This window comes from Aethalodelphis obliquidens, unplaced genomic scaffold, assembly GCF_003676395.1.
Source record: "Aethalodelphis obliquidens isolate GAN/ISIS:26980383/991018 unplaced genomic scaffold, ASM367639v1 scaffold7, whole genome shotgun sequence".
NCBI lineage: Eukaryota > Metazoa > Chordata > Mammalia > Artiodactyla > Delphinidae > Aethalodelphis > Aethalodelphis obliquidens.
In genome coordinates, this window is record NW_020837951.1 from 49,526,527 (window position 1) to 49,540,905 (window position 14,379).

Genomic DNA, 14,379 nt, shown 5'->3' on the forward strand with positions numbered 1-14,379 from the left:
ATCCACCCAACCATTGCAATGCACACAGAACCATTCATTGAGAACCGTCACAGAACTTTCACTTTAGTCTTTCGTCTCTAATTTCCCCTTATACCACGATCTCAGTTACTTAACCCCTCGGAGCTTGTTTCCTCATCTGCAAAATGGCATCTACCTCGTGGGGACTATGTGAGGATCAGGGGCCCCAGAGATCCAGGTCTTCATAAGCTCCCCCAGGATTTGCATGTCCCCGGACTGTACAAGCAGTGGCCACGACTCAGGAGGGCCCCCAACCCTGTGAGAGTATATGCTGTTGGTGTCTCCACTTAGTTCAGGGGACACCAGCACACCTGCAGCCCCAGCCTAGCTTGCTTGTAGAGCACTATGAACTACTAATTCATTTAATTTTCCACAAATGCAGATTTTAGTTCCTAGTAAACACTTCTGGAATGTCAATGCATAATTTTAAAAGTCAAAAATCTGACTCTCAAGTGCAAATCAAAACTACACTGAGGTACTACCTCACACTAGTCAGAATGGCCATCATTAAAAGCTCTATAAGTAACAAATGCTGGAGAGAGAAAAGGGAAGCCTCCTGCACTGTTGGTGCAGCCACTGTGGATAACAGTATGGAGGTTCCTCAGAAAACTAAAAATATTGATAGAACTACCATATGATCTAGGAATCCCACTCCTGGGCATATATGCAGACAAAACTCTAATCCAAAAAGATACATGCACCCCTATGTTCATAGCATCACTATTCACAATAGCCAAGACATGCAAACAACCTAAATGTCCATCAACAGATGAATGGATAAAGACAATGTGGTATATATACAATGGAATACTACTGAGCCATAAAAAAGAAAGAAATAATGCCATTTGCAGCAACATGGATGCAACTAGAGATTATCATACTAAGAAAGAAACATACCATATGATACCACTTATATGTGGAATCTAAAATATGACACAAATGAACCTAACTATGAAAGAGAAACAGAATCATGGACATAGAGAACAGACTGGTAGTTGCCAAGGGGGAAGGGGTTGGGGGAGGGATGGAGTGTGAGGTTGGGGTTAGCAGATGTAAACTATTATATATAGATTGGATAAACAACAAGGTCCTACTGTATAGCACAGAGAACTCTATTCAATAACCTGTGATAAACCATAACGGAAAAGAATATTAAAAAAGAATGTATCTATATATCTATATATATCTATATATGTATAACTGAATCACTTTGCTGTACAGCAGAAATTAACACAACATTGTAAACCAACTATACTTCAATAAATAATTAAAAAACAAAAATCTAACTCATACAAATATAGAATGAACACATTAAAGATTTATTAATTATTTATGATGAAACAAGTAAGATGGTAAAGCTGTTCAAAAGAGTATTTTGAAGAACTAAGTATTTACAGATTTTTAAAAAAGGAATTAGAATGAAATTACTAGGTTAGATATAATTGGTATGTCCTTTAAGGACCTACAACTATAACTTTGGGATTATCTTTTCTAAGCAAAAATCATTTGCACCTCTAGTTGGGGGTAGAAGGAGAACTGTTGGATGATAATAAATGCTATACAGAAAAATAAAGCACAGAAAAAGAACTGAAAGCAGGGATTCGAACAGATATTTGGGCACCCATGTTCATAGCAGCATTATACACAATAGTCAGAATGGAAGCAACACAAGTACCTAACAAAGGGTTAGTCAATAAACAATGTGGTATACATATAAAATGGAATATGATACAGCCTTTAAAAGGAAGCAAAGTCTGACACATGCTACAACATGGAAGAAGCCTTAATACAACTATGCCAAGTGAAATAAGCCAGTCACAAAGGGACAAATACTTCATGACCTCACTTTAAGGAGATATCTAGAGAAGACAAATTCATAGAGACAGAAAGAAGAATGGTAGTTGCTACAGGCTGGGGGAGGGCAGAATGGGGAGTTTTTGTTTAATGGGTATGGAATTTCCATTTGAGAAGATGGGAAAAGTCATGAAGACGGGTGGTGGTTATGGCTGCACAACAGTGGGAATGTCCTTAATGCCACAGAACTTTACACTTAAAAATGGTTAGATCTAGGAGCTTCAAGATGGCAGAAGAGTAAGACGTAGAGATCACCTTTCACCCCACAAGTACATCAGAAATACATCTACATGTGGAACAACTCCTACAGAACACCTACTGAATGCTGGCAGAAGACCTCAGACCTCCCAAAAGGCCAGAAACTCCCCACATACCTGGGTAGGGCAAAAGAAAAAAGAAAAAACAGAGACAAAAGAATAGGGATGGGACCTGCACCAGTGGGAGGGAGCTGTGAAGGAGGAAAGGTTTCCACACACTAGAAGCTCCTTCGCGGGCAGAGACTGCGGGTGGCGGAGGGGGAAGCTTCGGAGCCACGGAGGAGACCACAGCCAACAGGGGTGCGGAGGGCAAAGCGGAGAGATTCCCGCACAGAGGATCGGTGTCGACCGGCACTCACCAGCCCGAGTCGCTTGTATGCTCACCCGCGTGGGTGGGTGGGGGCTGGGTGCTGAGGCTCGGGCTTCGGAGGTCGGATCCCAGGGAGAGGACTGGGGTTGGCTGCGTGAACACAGCCTGCAGGGGGCTAGTGCGCCACAGCTAGCCGGGAGAGAGTCCGGGAAAAGGTCTGGAGCTGCCTAAGAGGCAAGAAACCATTGTTTCGGGGTGCGCAAGGAGAGGGGATTAAGAGTGCCACCTAAGCGAGCTCCAGAGACTGGGGCAAACCGCAGCTATCAGCGCGGACCCCAGAGACGGGCATGAGAAGCTAAGGCTGCTGCTGCCGCCACCAAGAAGCCTGTGTGCAAGCACAGCTCACTATCCACACCGCCCCTCACGGGAGCCTGTGCAGCCCGCCACTGCCAGGGTCCCGGGATCCAGGGACAACTTCCCCGGAAGAACGCATGGCGCACCTCAGGCTGCTGCAACGTCATGGTGGCCTCTGCCGCCGCAGGCTCGCCCCGCACTCCGTACCCCTCCCTCCCACCCCGCCTGAGTGAGCCAGAGCCCCCGAATCAGCGGCTCCTTTAACCCCGTCCTGTCTGAGCGAAGAACAGACGCCCTCAGGCGACCTACACACAGAGGCGAGGCCAAATCCAAACCTGAACCCCAGGAGCTGTGCAAACAGAGAAGAGAAAGGGAAATTTATACCAACAGCCTCAGGAGCAGCCTCAGGAGCGGATTAAATCTCGACAATCAACTTGATGTACCCTGCATCTGTGAAATACCTGAATAGACAACGAATCATCCCAAATTGAGGAGGTGAACTTTGGAAGCAACGATATATATATATATTTTTTCTCTTTCTCTTTCTCTTTTTGTGAGTGTGTATGTGTATGCTTCTGTGTGTGATTTTCTCTGTATAGCTTTCTTTTTACCATTTGTCCTAGGGTTCTTTCTCTCCGATTTTTTTTTGTTTTTAAGTATAGTTTTTAGCTCTTCTTATCATTGGTGGATTTCTTTTTTGGTTGGGTTGATCTCTTCCTTTTCTCTTTTTTATTACTTTTTAACTTTTTAAAATAATTATTATTTATTTTTTTATCTTAATAACTTTTATTTTATTTTATTTCATTTTATCTTCTTTCTTTTGACCTTTTATTCTGAGCCGTGTGGATGACAGGCTCTTGGTGCTCCAGCCAGGTGTCAGGGCTGTGCCTCTGAGGTGGAAGAGCCAAGTTCAGAACATTGCTCCACCACTGACCTCCCAGCTACATGTAATAAACAGACGGCAAAAATCTCCCAGAGATCTCCATCTCAATGCCAAGACCAAGTTCCACTCAATGACCAGCAAGCTACAGTGCTGGACAGCCTATGCCAAACAACTAGGAAGACATGAACACAGCCCCATCCATTAGCACAGAGGCTGCCTAAAATCGTACTAACGTCACAGACACCCAAAAACACGCCACCAGACGTGGACCTGCCAACCAGAAAGACAAGATCCAGCCTCATCCACCAGAACACAGGCACTAGTCCCCTCGACCAGAGGTTTGTGTAGATCAAAGGTCTGCCCAGCAGAGCAACACGCAGCTCTACCCACCACCAGTCCCTCCCATAAGGAAGCTTGCACAGGACTCTAAGATAGACTCAATCACCGGAGAGTAGACAGCAGAAGCAAGAAGAACTACAATTCTGCAGCCTGTGGAAGGAAAACCACATTCACAGAAAGAGAGAGAAAATGAAAAGGCTGAGGACTTTATACCAGATCAAGGAACAAGATAAATCCCCAGAAAAACAACGAAATAAGGTGGGGATAGGCAACCTTCCAGTAAAAGAATTCGGAATAATGATAATGAAGATGATCCAAGACCTTGGAAAAAGAATGGACGCAAAGATAGAGAAGATGCAAGAAATGCTTAACAAAGACCTAGAAGAATTAAGGAACAAACACCTAAAAGAATTAAAGAACAAACAAACAGAGATGAACAATACAATAACTGAAATGAAAAATACACTAAAAGGAATCAGTAGCAGAATAACTGTGGCAGAAGAATGGATAAGTGACCTGGAAGACAGAAAGGTGGAAATCACTGCCATGGAACAGAATAAAGAAAAAGAATGAAAATAAATGAAGACACCCTAAGAGACCTCTGGGACAACTTTAAACGCAACAACATTCACATTATAGGGGTCCCAGATGGAGAAGAGAGAGAGAAAGGACCCGAGAAAATATTTGAAGAGATTATAGTCGAAAACTTCCCTAGCATGGGAAAAGAAATAGCCACAGAAGTCCACGAAGCACAGAGAGTCCAAGGCAGGATAAACCAAAGGAGAAAAATGCCGAGACACACAGTAATCAAATTGACAAAAATTAAAGACAAAGAAAAATTACTGAAAGCAACAAGGGAAAAATGACAAATAACATACAATGGAACTCCCATAAGGTTAACAGCTGATTTCTCAGCAGAAAATCTACAAGCCAGAAGGGACTGGCATGATAAATTTAAAGTGATGAAAGGGAAGAACCTACCACCAAGAGTACTCCACCCAGCAAGTATCTCATTCAGATTTGACGGAGAAATCAAAAGCTTTACAGACAAGCAAAAGCTAAGAGAATTCAGCACCACAAAACCAGCTCTACAACAAATGCTAAAGAAACTTCTCTAAGTGAGAAACACAAGAGAAGAAAAGGACCCACCAAGACAAACCCATAACAATTAAGAAAACAGTAATAGGAACATACATATCAGTAATTACCTTAAACGTGAATGGATTAAATGCTCCAACCAAAAGACACAGGCTCGCTGAATGGATACAAAAACAAGACCCATATATATGCTGTCTACAAGAGACACATTTCAGACCTAGGGACACATACAGACTAAAGTGAGGGGATGGAAAAATATGTTCCATGAAAATGAAAATCAAAAGAAAGCTGGAGTAGCAATACTCATATCAGATAAAATAGATTTTAAAATAAAGAATGTTACAAGAGACAAGGAAGGACACTACATAATGATCAAGGGATCAATCCAAGAAGATATAACAATTATATATGTACCCAACATAGGAGCACCTCAATATATAAGGCAACTGCTAACAGCTATAAAAGAGGAAATCGACAGTAACACAATAATAGCGGGGGACTTTAACACCTCACATATACCATTGGAGATCATCCAGACAGAAAATTAATAAGGAAACACAAGCTTTAAATGACACTATAGACCACATAGATTTAATGGATATTTATAGATATTCCATCCAAAAACAGCAGATTACATGTTCTTCTCAATGGCACACGGAACATTCTCTGGGATAGATCACATCTTGGGTCACAAATAAAGCCTCAGTAAATTTAAGAAAACTGAAATCATATCAAGCAGCTGTTCTGACCACAATGCTATGAGATTAGAAATCAATTACAGGGAAAAAAACATAAAAAACACAAACACATGAAGGTTAAGCAATACGTTACTAAATAACCAAGAGATCACTGAAGAAAGAAAAGAGGAAATCAAAAACTACCTAGAGACAAATGACAACAAAAACATGATGATCCATAACCTATGGGATGCAGCAAAAGCAGTTCTAAGAGGGAAGTTTATAGCAATACAAGCCTACCTCAAGAAACAAGAAAAATCTCAAATAAACAATCTAACCTTACACCTAAAGGAACTACAGAAATAAGTACAAACAAAACCCAAAGTTAGTAGAAGGAAAGAAATCATAAACATCAGAGCAGAAATAAATGAAATAGAAACAAAGAAAACAATGGCAAAGATCAATAAAACTAAAAGCTGGTTCTTTGAGAAGATAAACAAAATTGATAAACCATTAGCCAGACTCAAGAAAAAGAGGGAGAGGACTCAAATCAATAAAATTAGAAATGAAAAAGGAGACGTTGTAACAGACACCACAGAAATACAAAGCATCCTAAGAGACTACTACAAGCAACTCTATGCCAATAAAATGGACAACCTGGAAAAGATGGACAAATTCTTAGAAAGGTATAACCTTCCAAGACTGATCCAGGAAGAAATAGAAAATATGAACAGACCAATCACAAGTAATGAAATTGAAACTGTGATTAAAAATCTTCCAACAAACAAAAGTCCAGAACCAGATGTCATCGGAGGTGAATTGTATCAAACATTTAGACAAGAGCTAACACCCAACCTTCTCAAACTCTTCAGAAATTTTCAGGGGAAGGAACACTCCCAAACTCATTCTATGAGGCCACCATCACCCTGATACCAAAACCAGACAAAGATACTACAGAAAAAGAAAATTAGAGACCAATATCACTGATGAATATAGATGTAAAAATCCTCAACAAAATACTAGCAAACAGAATTGAACAACACATTAAAAGGATCATACACCATGATCAGGTGGGGTTTATCCCAGGGATGCAAGGTTTCTTCAATATACACAAATCAATCAATGTGATACACCATATTAACAAATTGTAAAATAAAAATATGATCATCCCAATAGATGCAGGAAAAGCTTTTGACAAAATTCAACACCCATTTATGATAAAAAGTCTCCAAAAAGTGGGCATAGAGGGAATCTATCTCAACATAATAAAGGCTGTATATGACAAACCCACAGCAAACATCATTCTCAATGGTGAAAAACTAAAAGCATTTCCTCTAAGATCAGGAACAAGACAAGGATGTCCACTCTCACCACTATTACTCAACATAGTTTTGGAAGTCCTAGACACAGCAATCAGAGAAGAAAAAGAAATAAAAGGAATGCAAATTGGAAAAGAAGAAGTAAAATTGTCACTTTGAAAATGACACGATACTACACATAGTAAATCCTAAAGATGCCACCAGAAAACTACTAGAGCTAATCAATGAATTTGGTAAAGTTTCAGGATACAAAATTATGCACAGAAATCTCTTGCATTCCTATACAGTAACAATGAAAGGTCAGAAAGAGAAATTAAGGAAACAATCCCATTCACCATTGCAACAAAAAGAATAAAATACATAGGAATGAACGTACCTAAGGAGGTAAAAGACCTGTACTCAGAAAACTATAAAACACTGTTGAAAGAAATCAAAGATGATATAAACAGATGGAGGTATAAACCATATTCTTGGATTAGAAGAATCAATATTGTGAAAATGACTGTACTACCCAAAGCAGTCTACAGATTCAATGCAAATCCTATCAAATTACCAGTGGGATTTTCTACAGAACTAGAACAAAAAAATCTTAAAATTTGTATGGAGACACAAAAGACCCCGAATAGCCAAAGCAGTCTTGAGGGAAATTAAAAGAGCTGGAGGAATCAGACTTCCTGACTTCAGATTATACTACAAAGCTACAGTAATCAAGACTATATGGTACTGGCACAAAAACAGAAATATAGATCAATGGAAGGAGATAGAAAGCCCAGAGATAAACCTATGTACCTATGGCTAACTCATCTATGACAAAGGAGGCAAGGATATACAATGGAGAAAAGACAGTCTCTTCAGTAAGTGGTGCTGGGAAAACTGGACAACTACACGTAAAAGAATGAAATTAGAACACTCCATAACACCATACACAAAAATAAACTCAAAATGGATTAGAGATCTAAATGTAAGACCAGACACTATAAAACTCTTAGAGGAAAACATAGGCAGAACACTCTATGACATAAATCACAGCAAGATCCTTTTTGATCCACCTCCTAGAGAAGTGGAAATAAAAACAAAAATAAACAAATGGGACCTAATGAAACGTCAAAGCTTTTGCACAGCAAAGGAAAACATAAACAAGACGAAAAGACGACCCTCAGAATGGGAGAAAATATTTTCAAATGAAGCAAATGACAAAGGATTAATCTCCAAAATTTACAAGCAGCTCATGTAACTCAATATCACAAAAACAAACAACCCAATCCAAAAATGGGCAGAAGACCTAAATAGACATTTTTCCAAAGAAGATATACAGATTGCCAACAAACACATGAAAGGATGCTGAACATCACTAATCATTAGAGAAATGCAAATCAAAACTACAGTGAGGTATCACCTCACAGCAGTCAGAATGGCCATCATCAAAAAATCTATAAAGAATAAATGCTGGAGAGGCATTTATTGGAGAAAAGGGAACGCTCTTGCACTGTTGGTGGGAATGTAAATTGATATAGCCACTAGGGAGAACAGTATGGAGGTTCCTTAAAAAACTAAAAATAGAAGTACCATACGACCCAGCAATCCAACTACTGGGCATTTACCCTGAGAAAACCATAATTCAAAAAGTTTTATGTACAACAATGTTCATTGCAGCTCTATTTACAACAGCCAGGACATGGAAGCAACCTAAGTGTCCATCGACAGATGAATGGATAAAGAAGATCTGGCACATATATACAATGGAATATTACTCAGCCATAAAAAGAAACAAAACTGAGTTATTTGTAGTGACGTGGATGGACTTAGAGTCTGTCCTACACAGTGAAGTAAGTCAGAAAGAGAAAAACAAATACCGTATGCTAACAGAGATATATGGAATCTAAAGAAAAAAAAAGTTTATGAAGAACCTAGGGGCAGGACAGGATTAAGGACACAGACGTGGAGAAAGGACTTGAGGACATGGGGAGGGGGAAGGGTAAGCTGGGACGAAGTGAGAGAGTGGCATGGTCATATATACATTACCAAATGTAACATCGATAGCTACTGGGAAGCAGCCACATAGCACAGGGAGATCAGCTCGGTGCTTTGTGACCACCTAAAGAGGTGGGATACGGAGGGTGGGAGGGAGATGCAAGAGAGAGGGGATATGGTGATATATGTACATGTATAGCTGATTCACTTTGTTATAGAGCAGAAACCAACACTCCACTGTAAAGCAATTATACTCCAATAAAGGTGTAAAAGGAAAAAAAAAAAAAAAGCCCAGAGACACACCTATCACACCTATGGTTAACTAATCTATGACAAAGGTGGCAAGACTATACAATGGAGAAAAGACAGTCTCTTCAATCAGTGGTGCTGGGAAAAATGGACAGCTACATGTAAAAGAATGAAATTAGAACACTCCCTAACACCATACACAAAAATAAATTCAAAATGGATTAGAGACCTTAATGTAAGACTGGACAGTATAAAACTCTTAGAGGAAAACACAGGAAGAATACTCTGACATAAATCACAGCAATGTCTTTTTTGATTCACCTCCTAGAGTAATGCAATAAAAAAGAAAACTTAACAAATGGGACCTAATGAAACGTAAAAGCTTTTGCAAAGCAAAGGAAACTACAAACAAGACGAAAAGACAACCCTCAGAATGGGAGAAAATATTTGCAAACGAATCAATGGACAAAGGATTAATCTCCAATATATATAAACAGCTCATGCAGCTCAATATTAAAAAAACAACCCAATACAAAAATGGGCAGAAGCCCTAAATAGACATTTCTTCCAAGAAGACATAGAGATGGCCAAGACGCACATGAAAAGCTGCTCAACATCACTAATTATTAGAGAAATGCAAATCAAAATTACAATGAGGTATCACCTCACACCTGTTAGAATGGGCATCATCAGAAAATCTACAAACAATAAATGCTGGAGAGGGTGTGGAGAAAGGAACCCTCTTCCACTATTGGTGGGAATGTTAATTGATACAGTCACTAGGGAGAACAGTATGGAGGTTTCTTAAAAGACTAAAAATAGAATTACCGTAAGATCCAGCAATCCCACTACTGGGCATATACCCAGAGAAAATCAAAAAGATACATTCACCACAATGTTCATTGCAGCACTATTTACAATAGCCATGTAATGGAAGCAATCTAAATGCCCACAGACAGACGAATGGATAAAGATGTGGTACATATATAAAATGGAATATTACTCAGCCATAAAAAGGAATGAAATTGGGTCATTTGTAGAGACGTCGATGGATCTAGAGACTGTCATAGAGAGTGAAGTAAGTCAGAAAGAGAAAAACAAATATTGTATATTAATGCATATATGTAGAACCTAGAAAAATGGTACAGATGAAACAGTTTTCAGGGCAGAAATAGAGACACAGATGTAGAGAACAAACGTATGGACAGCAAGGGGGGAAAGGGGGGCATGGGATGAACTGGGAGATTGGGATTAACGTATATACACTAATATGTATATTAGTGGGGAAAGCCATGGGGGGGTTGTGGTGGGATGAGTTGGGAGATTGGGATTGACATGTATACATTTATAGGTATAAAATAAATAACCAATAAGAACCTGCTGTATAAAAAATAAAATAAAATTCAAAAAATAAAACAGAAAAAAAAGTTCTTCCCTTCACATAGATGTATTTATATGAATGAATTATTTCCATGCTTATATCTATAAATACATAAAAGAGGAATAAAATTTACCTTGAATCAAAAAAGAAAAAACAGAACCCACCAGTTATATAGAGGAAAACCCTATCAGGGCACTTGCTCCAGTGGTAAACAATTCTGAAGTTGGTCAGAGGTGGAGAATCGTCTCCCATGCAGCCAGCAGCCCCCCCCTGCAAGGAGTGTCCTCATTGCAAAGCTGGGGCACCGTGCCGAGGCGTCTGTGAGGAAACATGAGCTGAGCCCCAGGCCAGCTGCTGCTGAACTGTTCCCACCCTTCCCAGGTAAAACACCTGAATACGTACAAGGACTTGAAAGCCTAGAGGAAGGGTCATGGAGCCACACCAGCGACAGCACGCCGGCTGACTTGGTGCCTGCAGGCCAGCCAGGATGGTCCTGGCCCCGGGAGCTCTTCTGGAAGCTTTCCGTTTCCCTGCCTGAGATACCCCTCCTGTCCCAGCCCCCACTGCTTTTTTCCTTCCTCACCTCTGCCCGGAGAGAAATTCCAGCAGCAGGTATGGGTGACACATCCTCTTCTTTAGCAGGTGGCAGCCTGGCAACTCCTGCAGAAAGTCCAGCAGAGCCCCACTCACACCGGGCCACCCACAAAGCCGCGGCCCCTCACTCCCCCCCCAGCCCCGACACTGCTGACGCGGCATAGAATATGGCGTCAGGCACAGCTGCAGGGGCTCTTGCTGCCTGGAGCGGTGTTTATGTTGACCTCAACCCAGGCACACCTGGGGAGGGCTGGCCGGCAGGGTCAGGCTGCCCAGGTCAGCCAATCCTCACCCCTCAGGGGCTCACAGTTGCAGAAAATGGACCTTGCTAAACCGGCCAGGTACAGGGAACAGGTGTGGAGCTGCAGCTCCGGCTTGTTTTCTAATCATTTTATCTGGCCCATGCGTGGGAGACAACTTCAAGAAGACACACTCTTAATGAGAGGAACCCAGGAGTCAGGGAGAGCAGGGGTGGTGGGTGGAAACAGAGGCCTGGTGCCTTGGCTGCAGTGGAAGTCTCTGGGAAGACCAGGCGGAGGGAGGCCGCACCGAGTGATGCCCAGGGTCACAGACCTGTCGGAGCTGCTGTTTGTTAGTTCAAGTCCTGCTCTGAGGTGCTCTGTGTCAGCTCTGAGCAACAGGTGAGCTGGGGGTGCTCTGCAATGAGGGCTATGTGCACGGTTCCTGTGTGCCCAGCCCTGCCGGTGTACCTGCCCAGGAGAGCTCCGTATCCTGGGAGGGGCCTGACCACGAGAGCCCCGTGGGCTGCTGGGGGCTTGCCCAGGTGAGCCCCATATCCTGGGAGGAGCCTGACCATGAGAGCCCCATGGGCTGCTGGGTACCTGCCCAGGTGAGCCCCATATCCTGGGAGGGGCGTGACCACGAGAGCCCCGTGGGCTACTGGGGACCTAGTAAAGGATGTCAGGACAGTCAGTGAAGCGACCGAGGATACACATCCAGTAGTTCCTAATTCCTACACACTGCTGGTCATTCTACCATCCACCAAGACATGGTATTCTGTATTAGACTTCAATGATGCCTTCTTCTGTATTCCATTAGTCCCAGACTCACAAGAAATTTTGGCTTCTGAGTGGCAAGAGTCAACATACAACAAAAACAATACCGCTGGGTCGTCCTGCCCCAAAGGTTCAAAAATTCCCACACCATCTTTGGGAAAACGTTAGCTAAAGACCTAAAAGTTCTACCTCTGGAAAAGGGAACCCTCCTTCAATATGCAGACGATATTCTGATTGCCAGCCCTACTAACGACGCCTCTGAACTACCTAGCCAATAAAGGATAGAAGGTGTCCAAGAAAAAGCTCAAATATCACAGACTAAGGTGACCTGCCTGGGCTTCATTCTCACAGACGGTCGGAGAAGCCCGTCCCAGGAAAGGGAAGAAGCCATTTGCAGCCTTACCCCTTCTAAAACTAGAAGACAGCTTAGGGGTTCCTGGGGAGGCCGGGGTTTGCTGCATCTGGATCCCTAACTACAGTCTAATAGCTGGGCCTCTATATGAAACACTGAAAGGAAAAGATGATGATCCTTTCGAAGAGAATCCAGAAGTGGCCTTTCAAGAATGTAAAGAGCAGTCAATTCAGACCCTTGCTCTGGACCTCCCTAATTTAGCTAAACCCTTTGACCTTTACATTCTCGGTCAAAGGTGAATCGCCCTTGGAGTATTAGTGCAAAAACTGGGGCCACTTGAAATGGAGCAACGCAAGAATGCCCTCCAGGTAGGATAAACTAAGGTCACCAAGGGCTTGGCCCGCCGCCCCATCCGGCCAGGATACTGGCGGTATCTAAAAACCTGGAAATCAGCAGCCCACAAGGCCAGCTCCCTCCTAAGGGAAAAGGACCCCACGTGGTGATCCTAACCGCCCACCATGCCCTGAAGTTGCAGGGGTCGCTCCGTGGGCACACTGACCTCGAGTGACGAGGCCCTCCAACTCCAACCTCCAGAGAGACAACCGAGGGCAACGGGCCCCCATGACGACTCATGTGACCATCACTTGACCTGGAGCTTCTCTCAGAAAACAAGAGTGTGCCCCAAAAGAGCAGACTACTGCTTGCAGGACTTACTGCACCCAGAGGGGAGCTAATAAGCTTGGCGGGGGAACCGTATATCACGCTGTCACCATAGAAAAGCCTACAGACACCACGGTGATGGCAGCCAATGAGACCGGCTGGACTCCTGGCTACTTCAAAAGGCCGTTGACTCAGTGGCCGTCATGGTCCTGGATCACCACCGACCCTGGACTGTCTGGGAGTTGAGCGGGCAGGGCTCTGACACCTGGTGCTGTTTGTACGTTAATTCAGGGGCCTAACTGAAGAAAGCGCAGACTACCGGTCAGAGCATCTAGGCTGGCAGAAACCGTCAGCCTAAGGTGGCCAAACAATGTGGGGCGGGGTAAAACCGGCCCCCGCAGCGTCTCTGCGCATCTGTTTCCTGGACCCTTAAACGTCATTAGAATCTATAACACTTCCAATGCTGGTGCTCAGACGGACGAGCAGTGAGGCAGGAGGCCTGGGGACAATCAAACTCACCTGGAGGCTGCTGGGGAGAAGTTCTGCCCCTCCCCGCCCCCCGGGTATGAGGACTCCCAACTCGGCATGAAGCAGTTACAGAAGAGGGGTCTGCACCCTCTGCACCCCAAGAATGAGGAACGGGACAAAAGGCAGAGGAGGGGTTTGTCACCGGCAAAGCCCGTGAAAAACTCCTGGGAGATAAAAATAGAATCTGGGCAATAAAATAAAGTCTAACCTTTTTTTCCTTTGTGCTTTGTCTAATTTCACGTGCTCCTAGGGTTCCGCATGCAGAGGTCCCACAGCCGGCACTTCAGACCCAAATCCCTAGTGCAGAATGGCTGCGTCGACACCTCAGCTCGCAGGGCCTCATGCAGTCTCCGCGACATAGAGCCTGAGCTGCAGCCAACCTGGCCCTCGAGAGCTCTGCCCCCTCCCTCCCACTGACACTGCCGGGTTCCCTACACAGCAGCCCAGCCCACAGCCCACGGGGGAGCTTACGCTCTCACCTCTCCATTCTCTGATCAAAATGTAAAGTTTCCTTTGCTT